This window comes from Neomonachus schauinslandi, chromosome 6 (assembly GCF_002201575.2).
Source record: "Neomonachus schauinslandi chromosome 6, ASM220157v2, whole genome shotgun sequence".
Classification (NCBI taxonomy): Eukaryota; Metazoa; Chordata; class Mammalia; order Carnivora; family Phocidae; genus Neomonachus; species Neomonachus schauinslandi.
In genome coordinates this window covers 71,184,192-71,206,531 of record NC_058408.1, presented here as the reverse complement: position 1 = coordinate 71,206,531, position 22,340 = coordinate 71,184,192, and positions in this window count along the sequence as shown.

Here is a 22,340-nt window from a genome sequence, read left to right as displayed (position 1 = left end):
GTTAACTTCCCCATAATACAGAAAAAAAAAAAAAAAAAGAAAAGAAAAGAAAAAAATATATATATAAAATCCCTGTAGATACATAAGAGTAATTCCATCATGAACAAATGGGCAAATGACACAAGTCTGTCTCACCGTCTTACAGGGTTGATAAGATGCCCCAGTCTACCCTTTCCAGGTACATTTTTAAAAACTCTTAAATTTTAGTCTTCAGTAAACACTCATATAGCAATTATTCTATAACAGGTTTGTGTCAGCCCATGGAAAACTTTTTGTTGCTTGGCTGCTAATGGCATATTATTGTGTAACTCTTCTTGGGTACTTATATTCTAATGTGGGGGAGGGAAACACACTCATAAAAAAATAAAGAAAAAATTTGTAAACTTTGAAGGAAACTGGCTTTGGGGCCTAAAATAGAGACTCAGATTAGGAACAGGGATTTATTTCAGATTGTGTGTCAAGGAGGAGTGCTCTGGTGAAGTGATGTTTAAACTGAAGCCTAAAATAGGTGAAGAGAGGCACCTGGGTGGCTCACTCAGTTAAGTGTCTGACTCTTGGTTTTGGCTCAGGTCATGATCTCAGGGTCGTGGGATAGAGTTCCGCATTGGGCTCTGTGCAGACTCTGCTTGAGATTCTCTCTCTCTCCGCTGCTCCTACCTGGCTCATGTGCATGCTCTCTTGCTCTTTCTCTCTAACATAAATAAATCTTTAAAAAAAATAAAATAACACTTGTGAAGATGACAGAAATTTGGGAGAAAGACCATTTCAGATAGCAAGAATAAGACAAGTTAAATCTATGCTGGGAAGAAAAGTAAATAGTCTGAAATTCTATGACTTATGACTCATTGAGTTTGGGTAAGAACACTTTTTTTTGTTTGCTTCTATTTTTAAGTCTAAAAGTTTAAAATCATTTAAAAAGAATGGTTTTGGGGCGCCTGGGAGGCTCAGTCGTTAAGCATCTGCCTTTTCTGCCTTTGGCTCAGGTCATGATCCCAGGGTCCTGGGATCGAGCCCTGTATCGGGCTCCCTGCTCAGCAGGGGTCTGCTTCTCCCTCTTCCACTCCCCCTGCTGTGTTCCCTCTCTGGTGTCTCTCTGTCAAATAAATAAATAAAATCTCAAAAAAAAAAAAGAATGGTTTCAAAGAAAATTTTACATCATAGGTTATTTTTGTAGTGATAGTCCCCGAATAGACAAACCTGATAAGGCAAGTAACAAAACAAAAACAGTAATAGATATAACACAAAAGACACTTTTCTATTCTAATTCTTTAGTTCCTAAGTGGTATTTTATATTATTTTTGTAGTATTTAGGATAGGAATATTTGACAATATTGGGTTAACCAAGGTCTTTAGCTTTGATCATTAAATGTGTTTTTCAAAGTAACTGACTGAGTTCCATTCAAACTGTTTAATTTGCACTCTTATTAAAACACACTAATTGATTATTTTTTAATTTATGGTGATACTTCTTTATGTCTGTTTCTGTAACAGGACAAAAGGGGCACCTTGAACTGTGCATCTGTGTGCATCCAAGTACTTGTTCACAAGAACTTGATCATCACCCTTTGTCACAGGTTAGTTTTTAAGGAGTATTTTTAATTTATTGACAATAATTATCTGAGAGTACTCATAATTAAAAAGTGGAAACATTTCGGGTACAAGGCTAAAATTTGAGGAGCCTACATCAGTCCAAGTGCTTTTTGCATATAAATGCATATGGGGCATTCTAATTCTTTCCATAATCTATTTCCCACTGAACTATTTAAGGAGAGGGTTGCATGACATTTAGCTTAAAAATGGTTTAAACATTTTTTGAAGATGAATATTCCTCTGAAGTCTTTTTTTCTTATGAAAGAAAAAATGTTTATTAAATAGGTATCTAAGGAGTAGTCTATCATTTACAAATTACAATAAAACTTTTTGAATACAGTGGTATTAAATGTATATTTAAATGTATATTTGTCTGCCACCCCTCACTGGACTTTAGTCTACTATGATTTTGCCTTCATTGGCAGCACTGTCCTTCCCTTCAGAGTTCTTTTGTGATTGAGGGGAAGGTCCAGAGTTTGGGGATGATGAAGTGGGTCTTAGTGGCACATAACAAAATCTGGCAAAAAAAAAGAACAGCTTTGGCACTGTGAGCTTCAAATGATTTTCTAGCATGGAGATACTTATTGCATATGTAGGCTCCAAGGAAGTATACTGGAAAATTAGGGACCCTGCCACATGAGATATTTTATTTCTACATATTTAAAAACCAATCCAAACAAAATCATACCAGTAACAAGCAAGTACAAAAAATTCAACCTGACTTCAGGTGCAAAGCTACCTTTTTATGTCCTATGTCTCTTTAAGACACATGCCTTCTCTGACCACCTAAATGCACACACAGACACACATATGCTTGTACATGCACACAATGTAACATGATGGTCAATAACATACAACCCGGGATAAATCTTGCCTGTGTCCCCAAATGGTTGTAAACTCAGGCAAGTTATTTAAACTGTTTTCACTTCCCTTATCCACAAGCAGATCTGTGAAGCACATCCTGCTTCATGCTCTTGGAGAAGTAAATGAATTGATGTGTAAGTCACCTAGAACAGTGCCCGATAGATAGTAATCTCTAAGTCCCATTACTACTGCTACTATTTTAATACATAGCAGTAGAAAGTCTATGGTGAGAAGACAGGAGAAAAACTGGGGTTTTCCTGGGAAGAATGAAAAGATTTAGGTTTTGTGGAGGAATGCAACCAAGGAAAGATTAAAAGAAGTAAAAGGAACTCGGCAAACACAAACCCTGCCTGTTTACCAAAAACATCACCTCCAGCATTAAATGAACTGTGCCCAGCAATTTGGGAAATCATTCGGCAAGACTGTGACCCAACAGACAAGCAAGTGAGAACATGACTAAGGATCATCTGACTGTGGGGAGAACCATGGTGAGTCCCTGGGCCATGAACCCCCACCACCACCCAGCACAGGTGTCTTGGGGGTGTCTGTGGCCTCTCCACCAGCTGTCAGCTTGAGAAGGGAAGCAGTGGACCTGGCAGGCCTCCAAGAGGAGGGGGCAGGTGGTGGGAGGCAGCCCTGCAGGTCCACACAGCAGCTCAGGAGGGGCAGCATCACCCCAGGAACCAGAGAGGGCCCAGAGGAGGCATGGGAGGGCCATGAACCCCACAGGACCCTTAGAACAAGACAACACCCCACTGCAGTCCTGTGACCACCGCCTAGGCTCCGGGATGACTGTGCCCCAACTTGCCTGTTTCCTAGCCCAGCAGACACCATGGAGACAGCACAACAGCCTGAGGTCGGGGTGCCAGGCCCTCCCCAGCCAGAGGCTCTGAACCTAGATTCTCAGCTGCCTATGCTGGGAGGAGCCTCCAGAGCCAGGCTGGGGTCATTTTCCCAAATGCATACCCCACTGGGCCTTCATCAGATTTGTGAGCCTAATCTGAGAAAGGTAGTATTGGATCTGGCTGACTAACCAGGGTTGGAGGCCAGGGTAACGACAGGTAAAATCCAGAGTTGAGCTCTTGCACAGAAAAGAAGTCAGCTGGTGCAGGTGGGTGAGCAGTGCTGGGCTCTGCCCCTTCCTGGCTGATACTCTGGCCCTGTCGCTTCCCCTCAGCCTCCTTGGTCGACTCTGCTGAAACTGAAGTCTCGTGGGGGAGAGGGAGCAGGATCTGGGGTCTGCTCAGGCAGGACATCCCCTCCACCACCCCACACAGGGCCTGCCAGGTGCAGCCTCACCCAGCGCTTGAGCAGGCTCAGGAACTGGGCCTCTATCAGGCTGGACCTGCAGGTGGGGAGGCCATCTCTCATGCTACCTTCCTCAAAGTACCACAACCATATTCTCATCTGATTTCCAAGTGCATTATGAGATATAGACTTACTATGTATTTGTATTATTATTTTACATTGTATTATTATTATATTGCACATTGTATTATTATCATTGTTTCTAGTAAAGCCACTTATCTAATGTCAAAAGCTTCGAAGTTATAGAATTAGTATTAGAACCCTATTCTTCCCATTCTGAACATAGGTACATCCTGCATTACATCATTGGTTTCTTTGAATGTCCCTTTTCAGAAATATTGATACAGGATCCTGTATCATCTTAATCATCGTGTTGTTCCTGCACCTACAAATATTTGACAATATTTCTGAAAAGGGACATTCAACATTACATCAAAAACTAATGATGTAATGTATGGTGATTAACATAACATAATAAAATTTAAAAAATGCAAAAAAAAGGATACAGGATAAAGAATTATTAGGTATTTCCAAATCATTATATGCACTGTAAGTTATCACTGATAAAATCAGAAATCTGAGACAAATTACAAAATAACCCTAAAACATGTATACAATATAGCTTTTAAAGATTTTATTTATTTATTTATTTATTTATTTATTTATTTATTTATTTGAGACAGAGGAAGAGAGAGGGAGCACGAGTGGGAGGGGCAGAGGGAGAAGGAGAGAATCCCAAACAGACTCTGCACTGACCGTGGAGCCTGATACAGGGCTCAATCTCACAACCCTGAGATCATGACCTGAGTTGATACCAAGGGTCGGATGCTTAACTGACTGAACCACCCAGGCGCCCCAACAATGTGACTTTTAAAACAAAGTACAAGGAACACCTAATAAAATAACTAAAGGAAGTAACTTAAAAGCTAAAACAAAACCCAAATCTTTACATAACAACAAGAGCAAAACCTAAGTTTGTATTTTTCTTTTCTAATTGGAAAAAAAAATGTGATCTATAGTATCAAATGCATGGCTGGGGTATCATCGGTTTTCTAATGAAGTTTATTATCATTATGTCTGGGAAGACCTCACTTTCTGTTTGTCCTGGACTGTCCTAGTTTACCCCTAGTTTTCTTGCATCACTTCGATCAGGACTTTGTTCCAGATTTTTCATTTTTAACAAAATGTCACTCTTAGTACTTAGACAAAAACAAGTCAGGATTATTTTGGTAGATCCTCACTTTTGATTATAGAAGCTTAAAGGCACATCTCTCTTTGCCTGATCCTGTCTTTCCAGAACAAGGTAATTCCAACCAGTATTGCACACCCAGCCCCTATGCCTTCCTGTGCTAGAAGGAAGTCCTCAAAGCTGTTGTCCAAGGCCCCCCCGTGGTCCACCAGCCAGGTGAGACACAGGTGGTGGCTGACAGGGTCAGTGGGAGGAGGAGAGAGTTAGATAGTTCTGGGGGAAGTGGGGTGCCTATAAGAAATGTGAGCACAGCGTTCCTTCTGTAGAGCGCATAGAGAGCAGTCATTTACTGTTTGGTGTAAATCCACAATAAATGTTCATCTGTTGTTTTGGTATTTTAGTGCTCATTTCATTTTCAGCCATAAACCCTGTCTGCAGCCCATGCCCCCCAAATGCAGATATAATGATAAGGTAAATACTGAATTTCCATTTCTCAAGAATGTCGTTACTTGCACACAGTGCTTGTTGGCTTTTTCCATGTTTATCACTGGCCACATGGGAAGCAGAATAAACAGAATTGCTGGAGAAGCAATAGCATGAATTATGGAGGCAAATAGCTACATTAACAAGATTGTGCCTTGATACAAATATTTGACACCTGTAGCTGGATGAGGTGTATTTACATACTCATGCAGGAAGCATGACCTTGTCTTCAGATCACATGACTCGTCATTACAATGCAATCCAAGACTGCTTCACAGGCACACCAAAAGTTAAGCCATGGGTGCTGGTTCCATTAATAGATAAGAATTTCTAAATTGTCAAATGATGCCACTTTTTTCAGATTTGTCAAATACAAAATGAGTCCAATTAATTTTCACAGTGGATTATTTTCATACAATTCATAAATCAAAGTGAATGTTTTAGAAGTTTCTTCAGTTGAATTTGAAAAAAAGCTAACATTATTAATTCATATAGAAAGTCAAATAATTCAATATAAAAGGTAAAATAATTTGCTACCATGATAATAATATGAACTAAATTTTTAAAGCAAGAGGATCAACAAATTAGAAATGCACTTGGAATTGAAGGCGTCTAAACCTAAAATATTTGTATATATACACAGAGATATTGAATCACAACTTTTTGAACTACAAATATTTGAGGCCAATGTCTAGGCAGTAGGCAGTATGGATGTTGTCTTTTTGCAGCTCTTCATTAATCAGATGTTAGAAATGTTGGAGCCTTTGCTGAATTACTTTGTAAAATAACACAGGTGTCCTAAAACAATAGTGTATCTTTCTATAAACTGGTCCTCTAAAATGTGGTTGCATTTGTCCAAGAAAATAATCTTTGGAATCTTTATCAAAATCTTTCAGCAAGTATAACAACACATAAATCAACTTTTGGAGCTTCTTACAAATTATAGTTATTGAGAATAAAGATTGCAAAGAAGAAAAGATCTATGAATAAGACCCTAGGAAAGTATGTTTTGATGGAATGAGTTAAAAGAATAAATAGTGAAAGGGTAAGATTTTATTTTGAATTCTATAAATGCTCTTTAGAATACCTTATGGAAAGAATCTTTTTGATGAACTTCATAAGGTTTCTAGTTTGTTTTGTTTTTCCCAACTTCTAAGTTTGGCAAAACATTCATAAGATTCACAAAGAGAGGTAACATATGCTCACTTTGGTTACATAAAACTCTTTTCATGAAGAAGTACTCTCTGTGGAGGAAACGGACAGTGCCTGGAAAACAATTTGGATTGTAATATGGACACACTTCAGTATTAAAAAAACATAGCGTTGGGATTATCTTCCCGTTAGTGGAGTTTATGTGTGGCTTACCTTAGAACGTGTAAAGAAAGGATTTTCTCAACTACAAATTAATAGCCTATAGGGAAAAGTCACCAAAGACATCAACAATTTCATATTTGCTAGTCATGGAATACTACTGGAGACTGAAGGCCATGTTAGCAAATAAATTAAAAATTGAGACAATGTTGAAGAAATATGTTATTTATAAAAGTACCACAAACATGACTTTAGAAAGATATAGAACTACGGGATGGATTCAAGTACTTTAAAATGCACCAAGAATCATTCTTCTGTTATATTTTTATATTTAGATAAAAAACTAAAGAGAAGGTTTTGTTTTTGCTTTATGGATGTGGATACGTGTTCATTTTTTAGTTAGTTTAGAGTTTTATTGTTCAAAAATTCTAGGTGTAGTTCATAAATACAGTACTATGATAAAATAAATTCAATTGGTAAATACATATAAGTGATCATTTTTGTCCTGTGTTGCACTCTCCGCAGTGCCCTTGTTTGGAAACTTCTATTATGAGATCATCTTAACTCAGCCCCTCAGCCGCAGACTGGCAGCTGACGGAGCACCTGCAGAAATACTGTCTACCCTATGACCCAGCAATTGCACTCCTGGGTATTTACCCCAAAGACACAGATGTAGTAAAAAGAAGGGCCATATGCACCCCAATGTTCATAGCAGCAATGTCTGCAATAGCCAAACTGTGGAAAGAGCCAAGATGCCCTTCAACAGAGGAATGGATAAAGAAGATGTGGTCCATATATACAATGGAATATTACTCAGCCATCAGAAAAGATGAATACCCAACTTTTACATCAACATGGATGGGACTGGAGGAGATTATGCTAAGTCAAATAAGTCAATCAGAGAAAGTCAATTATCATATGGTTTCACTTATTTGTGGAACATAAGGAATAGCATGGAAGACATTAGAAGGAAGGGAAAAATGAAGGGGGGGAATTGGAGGGGGAGACGAACCATGAGAGACTATGGACTCTGAGAAACAAACAGGGTTTTAGAGGGGAGGTGGGAGGGGAGATTGATTAGCCCGGTGATGGGTATTAAGGAGGGCACGTACTGCATGGAGCCTGGGTGTTATACGAAAAAAATGGATCATGGATCACTACATCAAAAATTAATGATGTATTGTATGGTGACTAACATAACATAATAAAATTTAAAAATTAAAAAAAAAAGAAATACTGTCTCTGTGGAACCTTCTATTTTGAAAGAAAGTAAAGCCACAGAAGAGTCATCCCATGTGTGTACCCATATCTTCACCAAGAATTATCAACTTTTAATATTTTGTCATTTTTCTTCTCTGTATATGCTTATACACATACATTCCTTTTTTCCTGTAAAATTTACAGTTAAGATGCTGCCATCATAGCATGTCGCTGCTGGTCATGAGGATTCCTTTGTGCCTCAGGACTTACTTGTGATGTTTAAATTAATCAAACCTAACGGGGGGTGGGGGCAGAGCAAGATGGCAGAGGAGTAGGAGACCTGGATTTCGTCTCCTCTCAGGAATTCAGCTGGATAGGGATCAAAACATTCTGAACACCTACAAACTCAACAGGAGATCGAAGAAAAGAAGAGCAACAACTCTCTCATCAGAAAAGCGACCACTTTCTGGAAGGTAGGACGTGCGGAGAAGTGAATCTGAGGCGATATTCGGGAGGATAGATGGCGGGGGAGGGGCCTCCGTTGGCCGCTTCTGGCAACTGATAGAACCACAGAGCACAAAATTGGAACTTTTAAAAGTCTGCTCCGCTGAGGGACGTCACTCTGGTGGCAAAGTGGGGGGTGGAACCCTCCGGGACAGTGTGGTCTCAGGACCCTCGGGGTCACAGAAAGACCGGGGGTGCCTGAGTGTGGCAGAGCTCCCAGGTATCAGAGCGGGGAAGCCAGCTGCAGAGACTGAGCCCAGGCGCGGCTCTCAGCTCAGGGTTGCCATAAACCGTGATCTGCAGCACAGTCGGGCCACTGTTCCTCCAGCAGGGACCCAACAAGCGGCAGATCCGGGGAGACTCACCTTCCTCCCCCGGGAGGAGCCGCGCGGGAGTGCACCGCAGGGATCTGCTGGGTTTGGAGACTCCACCCGGGGTCGGGTGCCAGAGATAGAAACTCGCGGTCACAGGCCGGGTGAGCACCGAGTGCGGCCAGGGACCGGGAGACGGGAGTGACTGACGGCTTTTCTCTGGGGGCTCACTGAGGAGCGGGGCCCTGAGTTCTCGGCTCCTCCGTGGCAGAGATTGGGAGGCCGCCATTTTCACTCTCCGCCTCCAAAGCTGTACGGAAAGCTCTCAGGGAACAAAAGCCCCAGAGAGCGAACCCGAGCAGATTACTCAGCCGGGAGAGGGCAACGGCGGGGAAATTCCGCCTCCGGCAAAGACATTTAGGAACCACGGCAACAGGCGCCTCCCCTAGAAGATCAACAAGAACAGCCAGCCAAGACCAAGTTTAACGATCAATGAGAACTGCAGAACTCCAGCGCTAGGGGAATACTACACATGGAATTCATGGCTTTTTTACCATGATTCTTTAGTCTTTCAAAGTTAAGTTTTTTTTAACTGTCTTTTTTTCTTTTTTTTTTTAATTTTTCTTTTTCCCTTTTTCAAACAACATCTTATCAATCCCTTTTTTATTTATTTTTTATTTTTTTATTTATTTATTTTTTAAAGATTTTATTTATTTATTTGAGAGAGAGAGAATGAGAGACAGAGAGCATGAGAGGGAGGAGGGTCAGAGGGTGAAGCAGACTCCCTGCTGAGCAGGGAGCCCGATGCGGGACTCAATCCCGGGACTCCAGGATCATGACCTGAGCCGAAGGCAGTCGCTTAACCAACTGAGCCACCCAGGCGCCCATCAGTCCCTTTTTTTAAAAAACATTTTTATTTTTCATTTTTAGAGTCATGTTCTATCCCTTCAGAGTAGTTACCCGTATTTTTGGCATATATATATAAGTTGTTCTCTCTTTAAAATTTTGAGATAGTTTCTTCTAACAGATCAAAATATACCCTAAATCTCTACTATTGGTTTTTTCTACTCTCCTGCCTGATCACATTCTCTCCCTTTTTTTTCTTCCTTCTTTTTTTAAATCCTCTTCTTTTTTTTTTCAAACAACTTCTTATCAATTCCTTCTATAAAATTTTTTATAATTTCCATCTTTACAGTCATATTCCATCCCTTCATCATATCAACCCTTATTTTTGTACATATATAAGTTTATCTTTCTTTAAAATTTTGGGAGGCACTTTCTTCTAAAAGACCAAAATACACCCCATATCTAGTGTGTGGCACTGTTCTATATACCAGCCTGATCATATTTGATCACATTCTGGTTTTTGTTGTTGTTGTTGTTTTGTTTTCTTTGTTTTTATCTTTATCTTTTTCTTTTTCTTTTTTTTCTTTTTCTTTTTTCTCTCTTTCCCTTTCTTTTTCCACTGCTTCAGGTCTTTTCTGATTTCTTTAGCGTATATTTTCTGGGGATGTTGTTACTCTGCTAGCATTTTGTTCTCTCATTAATCTATTCTCTTCTGCACAAAATGTCAAGATGGAAAAAATCACCTCAACAAAAAGAACAAGAGGTAGTACCGACTGCCAGGGACCTACTCAATACGGATATTAGTACAATGTCAGATCTAGAGTTCAGAATCATCACTTTAAAGATACTAGCTGGGCTTGAAAAAAATATGGAAGTTATTAGAGAAACCCTTTCTGGGGAAGTAAAAGAACTAAAATCCAACCAAGTAGAAATCAAAAAGGCTATTAATGAGGTGCAATCAAAAATGGGGGTGCTAACTGCTAGGATAAAGGAGGCAGAAGGAAAAATCAGTGGTATAGAAGACCAAATGATGGAAAATAAAGAAGCTGAGAAAAAGAGAGATAAACAACTACTGGATCACGAGGGCAGAATTCGAGAGATAAGCGATACCATAAGACGAAACAACATTAGAATAATTGGGATCCCAGAAGAAGAAGAAAGAGAGAGAGGGGCAGAAGGTATAATGGAGCAAATTATAGCAGAGAACTTCCCTAATTTGGGGAAGGAAACAGGCATCAAAATCTAGGAAGCACAGCGAACCCCTCTCAAAATCAATAAAAATAGGTCAACACCCCGACATCTAATAGTAAAACTTACGAGTCTCATAGACAAAGAGAAATCCTGAAAGCAGCTCGGGAGAAGAGATATGTAACCTACAATGGTAGAAACATTAGATTGGCAACAGACCTATCCACAGAGACCTGGCAGGCCAGAAAGGACTGGCAGGATATCTTCAGAGCATTAAATGAGAAAAATATGCAGCCAAGAATACTCTATCCAGCTAGGCTGTCATTGAAAATTGAAGGAGAGATAAAAAGCTTCCAGGACAACAAAAACTAAAGGAATTTGCAAACACAAAACCAGCCCTACAAGAAATCTTGAAAGGGGTCCTCTAAGCAAAGAGAGAGCCTAAAAGCAACATAGACCAGAAAGGAACACAGACAATATACGGTAACAGTCACCTTACAGGCAATACAATGGCACTAAATTCCTATCTTTCAATAGCTACCCTGAATGTAAATGGGCTAAATGCCCCAAAGACATAGGCTATCAGACTGGATTAAAAAACAAAACCCACTGATATGCTGTCTGCAAGAGACTCATTTTAGAACCAAAGACACCCCCAGATTGAAAGTGAGGGAGTGGAAAACCATTTACCATGCTAATGGACACCAAAAGAAAGCTGGGGTGGCAATCCTTATATCAGACAAATTAGATTTTAAACCAAAGACTGTAATAAGAGATGAGGAAGGACACTATATCCTACTTAAAGGGTCTATCCAAAAGAAGATCTAACAATTGTAAATATCTATGCCCCTAACATGGGAGCAGCCAATTATATAAGGCAATTAATAACAAAAGAAAGAAACACATCGACAACAATACAATAATAGTGGGGGACTTTAACACCCCCTCACTGAAATGGACAGATCGTCTAAAAAAAGATCAACAAGGAAATAAAGACTTTAAATGACACACTGGACCAAATGGACTTCACAGACCTATTCAGAACATTCCACCCCAAAGCAACGGAATACACATTCTTCTCGAGTGCCCATGGAACATTCTCCAGCATAGATCACATCCTAGGTCATAAATCAGGTCTCAACTGGTACCAAAAGATTGGGATCATTCCCTGCCTCATTTCAGACCACAATGCTTTGAAACTAGATCTCAATCACAAGAGGAAAGTCAGAAAGAACTCAAATACATGGAGGCTAAAGAGCATCCTACTGAAGAATGAATGGGTCATCCAGGAAATTAAAGAAGAATTAAAAAAATACATGGAAACCAATGAAAATGAAAACACAACTATTCAAAATCTTTGGGATGCAGCAAAAGCAGTCCTGAGAGGAAAGTATATAACAATACAAGCCTTTCTCAAGAAACAAGAAAGGTCTCAAGTACACAACCTAAGCCTACACCTAAAGGAGCTGGAGAAAGAACAGCAAATAAAGCCTAAACCCAGCAGGAGAAGAGAAATAATAAAGAGCAGAGCAGAAATCAATGAAATAGAAACCAAAAGAACAGTAGAACAGATCAAGGAAACTAGGAGCTAGTTCTTTGAAAGAATTAACAAGATTGATCAACCCCTGGCCAGACTTATCAAAAAGAGAAGAGAAATGACCCAAATCAACAAAATCATGAATGAAAGAGGAGAGATCACAACCAACACCAAAGAAATACGAAAAATTATAAGAACATATTATGAGCAACTCTATGCCAGCAAATTCGATAACCTGGAAGAAATGGATGCATTCCTAGAGATGTATCAACTACCAAAACTGAACCAGAAAGAAATAGAAAACCTGAACAGACCTATAACCACTAAGGAAATTGAAGCAGTCATCAAAAATCTCCCAAAAAACAAAAGCCCAGGGCCAGATGGCTTCTCAGGGGAATTCTACCAAACATTTCAAGAAGAATTAATACCTATTCTTCTGAAACTGTTCCAAAAAGTAGAAAGGGAAGGAAAACTTCTAAACTCGTTTTATGAAGCCACCATTACCTTGATCCCCAAACCAGACAAAGACCCCATCAAAAAGGAAATTACAGACCAATATCCTTGATGAATATGGATGCAAAAATTCTCACCAAAATACTAGCCAATAGGATCCAACAGTACATTAAAAGCATTATTCACCACGACTAAGTGGGATTTATCCCTGGGCTGCAAGGTTGGTTCAACATCCACAAATCAATCAACATGATACAATACATTAACAAAAGAAAGAAGAATCATATGATCTTTTCAATAGATGCAGAAAAAGCATTTGACAAAGTACAGCATCCTTTCTTGATCAAAACTCTTCAGAGTATAGGCATAGAGGAAACATACCTCAATATCATAAAAGCCATCTATGAAAAACCTACAGCGAATATCATTCTCAATGGGGAAAAACTGAGAGCTTTCCCCCTAAGGTCAGGAATGTGGCAGGGATGTCCACTATCACCACTGTGATTCAACATAGTATTGGAAGTCCTAGCCACAGCAATCAGACAACAAAAAGAAATCAAAGGCATCCAAATCGGCAAAGAAGAAGTCAAACTCTCACTCTTTGCAGATGATATGACACTTTATGTGGAACACCCCGAAGACTCCATCCCAAAACTGCTAGAACTCATACAGGAATTCAGTAAAGTGGCAGGATATAAAATCAATGCACAGAAATCAGTGGCATTCCTATACACCAACAATAAGACAGAAGAAAGAGAAATTAAGGAGTCGATCCCATTTACAATTGCACCCAAAACCATAAGATACCTAGGAATAAATCTAACCAAAGAGACAAAGGATCTGTACTCAGAAAACTATAAAATACTCATGAAAGAAATTGAGGAAGACACAAAGAAATGGAAAAACGTTCCTTGCTCATGGATTGGAAGAACAAATATTGTGAAGATGTCAATGCTACCTAGAGCAATCTACACATTCAATGCAATCCCCATCAAAATACCATCCACTTTTTTCAAAGAAATGGAACAAATCATCCTAAAATGTGTATGGAACCAGAAAAGACCGCGCATAGCCAGAGGAATGTTGAAAAAAAAAAGCAAAGCTGGCGGCATCACAGTTCCGGACTTCCAGTTCTTTTACAAAGCTGTCATCATCAAGACAGTACGGTACTGGCACAAAAACAAACACATAGATCAATGGAACAGAATAGAGAGCCCAGAAATGGACCCTCAACTCTATGGTCAACTAATCTTTGACAAAGCAGGAAAGAATGTCAATGGAAAAAAGACAGTCTCTTCAACAAATGGTGTTGGGAAAATTGGATAGCCACATGCAGAAGAATGAAACTGGACCATTTCCTTACACCACACACAAAAATAGACTCCAAATGGTTGAAAGACCTCAATGTGAGACAGGAGTTCATCCAAATCCTAAAGGAGAACACAGGCAGCAACCTCTTTGACCTCAGCCGAAGCAACTTGTTCCTAGAAACATCGCCAAAGGCAAGGGAGGCAAGGGCAAAAATGAACTATTGGGACTTCGTCAAGATAAAAAGCTTTTGCAAAGCAAAGGAAACAGTCAACAAAACCAAAAGGCAACTGACAGAATGGGAGAAGATATTTGCAAATGACATATCAGATAAAGGGCTAGTATCCAAAATCTATAAAGAACTCATCAAACTCAACACCCAAAGAATCCGATCAAGAAATGGGCAGAAGACATGAACAGACATTTTTCCAAAGAAGACATCCAAATGGCCAAGAGACACATGAAATGTGCTCAATATCGCTGGGCATCAGGGAAATCCAAATCAAAACCTCAATGAGATACCACCTCACACCAGTCAGAATGGCTAAAATTAACAAGTCAGGAAACGACAGATGTTGGCGGGGATGAGGAGAAAGGGGAACCCTCCTACACTGTTGGTGGGAATGCAAGCTGGTGCAGCCACTCTGGAAAACAGTATGGAGGTTCCTCAGAAAGTTGAAAATAGAGCTACCATATGATCCAGCAATTGCACTACTTGGTATTTACCCCAAAGATACAGAAGTAGGGATCCGAAAGGGTATGTGCACCCTGATGTTTATAGCAGCAATGTCCACAATAGCCAAACTGTGGAAAGAGCCAAGATGTGCATCGACAGATGAATGGATCAAGAAGAGGTGCTATATATATATACAATGGAATATTATGCAGCCATCAAAAGGAATGAGATCTTGCCATTTGCATCAGCGTGGATGGAACTGGAGGGTATTATGTTGAGTGAAATAAGTCAAACAGAGAAAGACATGTATCATATGATCTCACTGTTATGAGGAATTCTTAATTGCAGGAAACACCTGAGGGTTGCTGGAGTGGGGGGTGGGGTGGGAGGGATGGCGTGACTGGGTGATATACACTGGGGAGGGTATGTGCTCTGGTAAGCGCTGTGAATTGTGCAAGACTGTTGAATCTCAGATCTGTACCTCTGAAACAAATAATGCAATGTATTTTAAGAAAAAAAAAAAAGAAGAAGAAGAAGGTAGCGGGAGGGGAAGAATGAAGCGGGGGAAATCAGAGGGGTAGACGAACCATGAGAGACGATGGACTCTGAAAAACAAACAGGGTTCTAGAGGGGAGGGGGGTGGGAGTATGGGTTAGCCTGCTGGTGGGTATTGAGGAGGGCACATTCTGCATGGAGCACTGGGTGTTATGCACAAACAATAAATCATGGAACACTACATCTAAAACTAATGATGTAATGTATGGGGAGTAACATAAGAATAAAAAAAAAGAAAAAAAATTAATCAACCCTACCTTTTGGTATAGAGTCATTACAATAATGTCAGCATTAAAGTTATCATTAATAAATCATAATTACTCTCAACATTAATAGATGAATACATATTTTTCCTATATTTGATTAATTATTGAGAACATTTATGCCACTTTCTCTTTTTTTAACAAGTAAAAAGCATGATAGTCATAGTCCTCACAAACGGAGGATTTATAATTTAGTGAGGTGTGACAGACCCAGAGGAGATAATAAGCAGACAATAAGTTGAAGAGCTTTGAAGAAACAGAGATGAGGTCGAGTTAACAGGCAACCACCGGGATCTGTCTCCGATAGAGGGCATAAGGCAGGCATTCTGGGGAGCTGCATTTCACACAAACTCCAAAGAAATAGAAGCGTCGGCCATGTGAACATCTGTAGGTGGAAAGCTACAGTCATAGGAAACATGAAGAGCACAGGCTTCACGGAAATATGAGTTCTGTTTGATGGAGGAAGGGTGGGAGGATGTTGTAGTTCGAGGGCAGAGAAGGATGGAGAACCACATCGGTGATGACGTCGGCACAGCTGCTGGCCTGGATGGGGGCGGGGGCACAGAGCCTTTTGACAACACTGCCCAGCTGTGGGGCAAAAGCCAGCCCACCAACTGCTGTGCCCAGCACACAAGCCAGCAACTTTCTCTGTCTTATGTTTTTAAATGTTTGTTAGTAAAACAATAAAAACAAAAGGAACATGTAGAAGAGACTGTGTGGACCACAGAGTCTAAACAGCTGTCTGCCCTTTTGCAGAAAAAAAAGGGTAGGTTCACTTTCAAGGAAATTTTTCAGATTTTAGAATGAGCATCTGAGGGTGGAGGAGTCACATGGCATGATTCAGGTTTTATGTTAGTCTGAGGGGTGCGGTGAGCATATTCGGCAGGTGGGCAAGAGCAGAAGTGGGATCCAGCGTCCGGGCAGCAGGTGCGGATGGTCAGGTGTAAGGGGCGGCCTTGGTGCAGCCGGACACAGCCTGGATCAGGGATGGAACTCAAAGGTGAAGCCAGCAGGGTTTGCTGACGGATTGCTATGAGGAAAAGGAAATAGTCGAGGATAAGTCCTATACCTGTAAACTGAATTACCATGTGATGGTTTTTCTGAGAAGGGAAATGCATACTGAACACTGTTTGATATAGTGATCAGGTCACAGATGATCTTTTTTTCATCTCTAGAACTAAAAAGAGAAAAAGACAGTTGTAATGGAAAATGAAGGTAGCAAACGTTAACAGTTATAGAAGTGATCATCTTTCTTAATTACAATTTTTTTTAAAGATTTTATTTATTTGACTGAGAAAGAAACAGCGAGAGAGGAACACAAGCAGGGGGGGTGGGAGAGGGAGAAACAGGCTTCCCGCAGAGCAGGGAGCCCGATGCGGGGCTCGGTCCCAGGAACCTAGGATCATGACCTGAGCCGAAGGCAGACGCTTAACGACTGAGCCACCCAGGTGCCCCTCTTAATTACAATTCTTTAGTGTATTTGCATTTTGATCATTAGCTTCTTTCTCGGACACCAAATTTCAAAATAAAAGCTTAAGAGTGGTGAATGTATTTTGGTAAAGAAATGGAAACAATCATACTCACTTTAACTATACTGTGTCATTCAGAAGACCCTTGCTGCATCTCTACTGAAATTAAAGAACTATTTTCGTTAATGTGCTTAAGTAGCCCATAAACATTTTCTCATTTTGCACAGCTAATCTCAAATAATCATTTCCCCCATTATTTTAGTCACCATAAGACAATTTCCAAAGCTTTATGGTATCTCTTTTAAACAAACTCAAAGTCCTTTAATGTTGGTATTTCCGCTCTTAAAAAATTCAACAGCATTTGCTATATACTCTTCTTGAATTAAAAAACAAATCCTATGTTCTCATTATTTCAGTATCCCTATCCCCCCTGTTATTGCACCATAATGCATTCAACCACTTGTTTCCTGAAGGGCTTTTGACTTGGCCAATGCTGCAGAAAGAGTTAACCTGGGATTTATGAAGAACATTTCCTCATAATCAACAATTCTAAAGAGAAGAAGAAAAAATCTTGAGAGAAAAATGGTTATTCATATTAAAGAAACCTCTCATCTCATTGCTTCATATAGGCTTTCTCCTGCCAAGAGAGTATGAGGATGTGGATATTGATCTGATGCTGCTAACAGAACCACTGGAGGGAGCACTGTTGGTTCCAACATCAATGGCCACGCCAATGATTAGCAGTAGGCAGCTCCAGGAGCAGGGCTGTAATTCCACGAGCCGTTCATGTGTTTCCTGGTTACAGCTTAAGTTTATTTATTTATTAAAGATTTTATTTATTTATTTGACAGAGGGAGAAAGAGAGAGCACAAGCTGGGGAAAGGGCAGAGAGAGAGGGAGAAGCAGGCTCCCCACTGAGCAAGGAGCCCAATGTGGGGCTCAATCCCAGGACCCCGGGATCATGACCTGAGCTGAAGGCAGACACTTAATGAGTGAGCCACCCAGGCGCCCCACAGTTTCAGTTGAAACATGCCTTGTACTATTCACAACACGTTATTGTTTACCAATAGTTCATTTGTCATCAGAGGACTATCTACAAATGACTTGAATATCCCGACATCTCTCCTGCTGGATATGAGGGCATACGCAATGAGCACCGAAGGCAACAGGAGCACCAATCCTGTCCGCTTCACCAGAGATTACAGAGTTTGACCAAATTAGCTAGTTAGTGGTAAAAGAAAGAACCCACCCATTGCTTTGCAAATTTACTAGTCATTTGCCTACATTGAGCAAAATGGATCTTTGTCTTTTATCTTAAAACATGACAATAAGAATTTTCATCTATTTTTGAACTCCGGCAATTTAAAGTTGCAAATCTTATTATTTAAGATCCCATACACATAAAGATTTTTTTAATGTGCTGCTTAGCAATTTGTTAGGAAAAAAAACCCCAAAGACTCTGTCCTCTTTCTTGCATCATTTACTATTCAAATACCATAAACTATCACCGTTTTTTGCTGCAAGGAGATCATGAAATAGCTTAATGTGTTTGTAACTAAAGAGAAGCAAATTAGTACAACTATTTCATGGTGTGCTGTATGGGAATGTAGAGATGGCATTTCCACTCTCCAGGACTTGGTTCTGCTTTGAAGTAAGGAGGAGCTCTGTGGTTAGTGTTGAAGAGCTTCCTTGTCCCATCAACCCATATTCAATCTCAGCTCTACATCTTAGTAATTCTCTTCATATCTCGGAGCATCAGATTCTTGTTTGAAAAATGAGGATTATAGCACTTCTGAGACACTCTTACTGAAATCAAATCATGTTTATCAACTGTTGAAAGTAAGTGTTGACATGGCTGTGGGTCAGCTGAAGTCCTGTGCACTGGGGACTGGAGTTCCCACTTGCTCAAACACAAACACTCTGCGAAAAGCTAAATACACATCTGTCTTCCGGCCCAGCAATCTCAGTCCACAGTGTATAGACACGCTGGAGGAAGGAGTACCCACGGCCACCAAACAACGTTCCCAGCAGATTTATCCACCACATGCCAAACTGGACAGTATCTAAATACTCCTCACTAAGATCAAGGGAAGCAAACTGTGGTCTGTCCAAACATTAGTGAAATGAAGTAACTTCTGATATACAAAATATGAATGAATCTCATAGCCTTTAGGTTGAGCAAAAAGCAGCCGGATACAAGATAGTACATACTGCATGAGTCCATCGGTATGAAATTGAAGAAATGAGAAGACGAATCTACATTGATCGTCAGCGTGGTGTTACATGTTGGTGGGATATTAGCTCTGATGTTATAAAGAAAACTTCCGGGGTCATAGGAGCTTTCATATCTTGATGTGAGTAGTGTTTATGGGGGTTAACACATACAAGATAGATTATCCAGGGGTATATACATGAAAAATGAAAAATTGTTGAGGAAAGGTGATCATTTCATTATATATAAGTCATGATTCAATGAAAAATTATTTACAGCAGTTTGCATAGAACCTGGCAAATAGAGACTGAAAGAGATGGTAGCTATAGATCAAGGTAAGTGCCACCTATAGCATTTAGAAATCAATTTCCAGTTACATTTAGATAAAAATGAACATAAACTAGTCAGAGAAAGACAAATTTTAATAATTTGATAATTGACCAAATGTTCTTTAATTATATATCACACAAAAGGATGTTTAGGATATCATCTGTACACCCGTAAAATATTAACACAATTGGGATGGTAGGAAATACCAGAAATATTAAGAGAAAAATAATTTATCATCCATCAGTGAGACCAATAAGATGCTTGATGAAACTTTTTTAGTGCCACAAGCATAAGATTTGAGATGGTAGATATAACAGGCATTACTCTTTATATGACAGTTGACCCACTTATGAAATCAAACTAAATTCTCCCATTATTTTTTGACATTGATAGAAACGAAGAGCAGATGCAATCTGTTGCACTGAATAAAGCATTTGATAAACCTATTTTGACAGATGTCTAGGACAATATTCCTCCTCCAGAAAAAAAAGAGTTTTTTTTTGTTTTTGTTTTGTTTTTTAATCAAACTGGAATAGTATTACTTTCACATTTGAGCCAGATTTATTGTAATTAACAGGTGGACATAACAGATATCAATATATTTTGTTGCTGTTTTGATCCAGTCTTGTATTAAAACCCCTCGGTTAGAGACTATAATTTTTCATTCACTACGGAACATGATGTCTTTATTATAATGTAAGATTAAACTTTTATATTTTTGACATACTGTTAGCTCTAGTTCAAAGCACTGTCACACACTCATTCTCACAACTGTCCACTTTTCCATCTGTACCTTTTCAGGTAAAGACACAGATACATACATTCACATAGATATCACTTATCTCCCTGGGTTCATTAGCTACATTGGTATTTCTAATGAATGTAAGTATCCAAGTATCTTAACACATTTTTCTTTTTTCCTCTTCTAGCATCCCCTTATCATTTTAGGTGATATTTCCAGTTGATTGCCTAAGGAATGTTGTATTAGGAAACTAAATGACCTGAACAAAGGAGCACCTAGTTTGATATCAGATCTAGATTCAAATCTCTGCCTTCCCATTTACCAGAAGTATGGCTTACCCATGCTATTTGATCTCTGGTAGGCATACTTTAATCCCTTTTGAAATGGGAATGATCATCCCATTACAGGATGTTTGCAACAATAAAGATTGGATCAGGTGGCTAATTACTGTCACATAATCCCTGAATAAGAGGCACATACTTTAATGCAGGATCATTTCTTACACTGCCTTGAAATCCCAGAAAATATAAGAAAAGTACTCTCAAACCAAAGATAAACACCTGCACGTTTCATCACTTTTTTTTAAACAATTTTCATGGGACACATACAGTCCCCCACCCCACCCCCTTGTTCTCAGCCTCTCATAGCATGATACTGTGTTTAAACAAGACAGCAAACACTGCAAATCCCAAGTGTTTGGGGATACTGAAAAAAAAAATAGCTAATAAGAGTAGAATAGACTTTATTTTAAATCTTGTTAGTCTTCCCAAGAAATGTTTGGCTATCCAACTGTCATGTGTAAAGAAATAATATTTTAATAGGATAAAGGGACTGTTATTCTCTCCTTAATTATCCTGGCCTGTGGGTATTCATTTCAATATTTGAGAGATGAGAAAAAAAAATGTGGAGCCAGCACTCCACTTCATTAGCTAGTTCACCCGCCTCAGCACACCTAGTTTAAAGAAAAAAAAATTAAGATTTTATTTATTTATTTGACAGTGAGAGACACAGCGAGAGAGGGAACACAAGCAGGGGGAGTGGGAGAGGGAGAAGCAGGCTTCCCACCGAGCAGGGAGCCCAATGCGGGGCTCGAACCCAGGACCCTGGGATCATGACCTGAGCCGAAGTCAGACACTCAATGATTGAGCCACCCAGGCGCCCCTAGCACACCTAGTTTAAATCCCTATTCCTTCAAAGAGGGGGCTAGGTGTTTGAACCCTCCATTTGTCTTTCCATAACCAAAACCACTGGGGAGTTTCTTAGAGGACTTTTTATCAGCTGACCTCTGTTATGCTACTATTTATAAGAGAAAGAGATTGGCAGGAAAAAGAATGGACTCACACTGACCTAGAAGACAGAATATATGGTACAGTCACTCAGGAACAAAGGAGTGAGTCCTCTCTGATTGGATATTAAATGTCTGGGAAGCTGACTTGGAATGTTTCAAGCTTGTGCTATCTTCTGGGTCAATTATTTCTTTAATGCCCTTCCCAACTTTGATCAAGTTTCCCTCCCAGCGTTCCAGGATGGAAATGTGAGAGTTTCAAAGATGAACTCAGAGAAATTTCACTGTAGCACGTAATTAATCTTGATATCGGGGATTTCCTGACCTGCATATTAAGGTGTAGCTTACTTTTTTTTTTCACTAGTCAATTTTTTCTTGGTAAAACGCAAATAAAATCAATTTGGCATTTCATAGAAAATAGACCCTTCCCCATCTCTCCTTCCCCCTACTCTCTCTATTAAGTATATGATGTGTTTTATGTACCCATACACACATAATATTTCTATTATACTGTGTAAGAATACAGATGAGAAAACATATAAAATACACCTGTAGGGATTCATTATCCATCCTCTCAAAATAACCACATTCTTTTGATAACTGCAAGACACTTTTAAAAAAGGTAAAATAGGGCGCCTGGGTGGCTCAGTTGGTTAAGCGACTGCCTTCGGCTCAGGTCATGATCCTGGAGTCCCGGGATCGAGTCCCGCATCGGG